Source organism: Nanorana parkeri, unplaced genomic scaffold (genome assembly GCF_000935625.1).
Source record: "Nanorana parkeri isolate BGI_ZX_2015 unplaced genomic scaffold, ASM93562v1 scaffold4044, whole genome shotgun sequence".
Classification (NCBI taxonomy): domain Eukaryota; kingdom Metazoa; phylum Chordata; class Amphibia; order Anura; family Dicroglossidae; genus Nanorana; species Nanorana parkeri.
In genome coordinates this window covers 13,581-14,830 of record NW_017310311.1, presented here as the reverse complement: position 1 = coordinate 14,830, position 1,250 = coordinate 13,581, and the positions used below count along the sequence as shown (strand labels likewise).

Sequence of the window (1,250 nt, the reverse complement as noted above, 5' to 3'; positions counted from 1 at the left end):
CCCCAACGCAGCACTGCGCCAACTCTGCCCTCCCCCCAACACACCACAACGCAGCACTGCGCCAACTCTGCCCTCCCCACAACACACCCCAACGCAGCACTGCGCCAACTCTGCCCTCTCCCCAACGCAGCACTGCACCAACCTTCACATTGCTGGGGTGATCTAGACACTGGTAGGGTTAGGTGAAAGGCACTGGAGTTGGGAGTGGCCCCCCCCCATGGCGTGCCTGTACCCCGATCACATGTGTACTCACCGGGCCACACTCGGGTTTGGGGATCTTCTCGCAGGAACATTCTGGGGATGAGAGAAACGAAACTGAGATATTTCCATATCCCGGCTCCTGAGTGTGCGCAGCCAGCCGGTGACTACATTCCTGAGACCGACTGACATCATATCCTGCCCACACTTCCTATACACATGTATGACCCCGCCTTCTACATGTCCCCATATTCCTGCCCACACTTCCTATACACATATGTGACCCCGCCTTCTACATGTCTCCATATTCCTGCCCACACTTCCTATACACATGTATGACCCCGCCTTCTACATGTCTCCATATTCCTGCCCACACTTCCTATACACATGTATGACCCCGCCTTCTACATGTCTCCATATTCCTGCCCAGACTTCCTATACACATGTATGACCCCGCCTTCCACATGTCTCCATATTCCTGCCCAGACTTCCTATACACATGTATGACCCCGCCTTCTACATGTCTCCATCACTTACTCTCTTCATGGTGGTCCACTTACCGCACGTTCTATATGGACAGCAGCTTCCGGGGGTCCGTAGTTCCAGCAATGACATCCCGAGGTCACAGGTGACAACAGGGCACCGCATCATGTCACACGCTACACAAGAGAAGACATGTCAGTGTATTCTATGGACAGGAAATAATGACATCTGGTACTTCCTGGTCACCATAGAGTCCGCGGGGCCCGGGGGCATTCGCTGGCGCAGTGATTTGTCAGGTGGGTGGTTTGCACTCAGCAGAGTTATTACTGAACCTCAAACAACAGCCACAGGAGACCCCACCGAGCCCAGCCCTACTGACTGGGGAGGAGCCGGCTGACCGGTGAGGTGCCGGCTGACCGGGGAGGAGCCGGCTGACCGGGGAGGTGCCGGCTGACCGGTGAGGTGCCGGCTGACCGGGGAGGAGCCGGCTGACCGGGGAGGTGCCGGCTGACCGGGGAGGTGCCGGCTGACCGGGGAGGAGCCGGCTGACCGGGGAGGTGCCGGCTGAC

General features: G+C 57.8%; 1 long non-coding RNA gene across 1 annotated transcript in view; it reads right to left on the bottom strand.

Moving 5' to 3' along the window:
- The window catches only part of LOC108803691, a 9,682-nt gene extending 8,832 nt beyond the window's left edge, over positions 1–850 (bottom strand). Inside the window, exons 1-2 of the long non-coding RNA XR_001942294.1 lie at positions 759–850; positions 250–294 (exon numbers count right to left, since the gene is read on the bottom strand). This is a non-coding gene — a long non-coding RNA (uncharacterized LOC108803691). The remainder of the gene's footprint in view (positions 1–249; positions 295–758) is intronic.
- Positions 851–1,250: the final 400 nt, after the last annotated feature.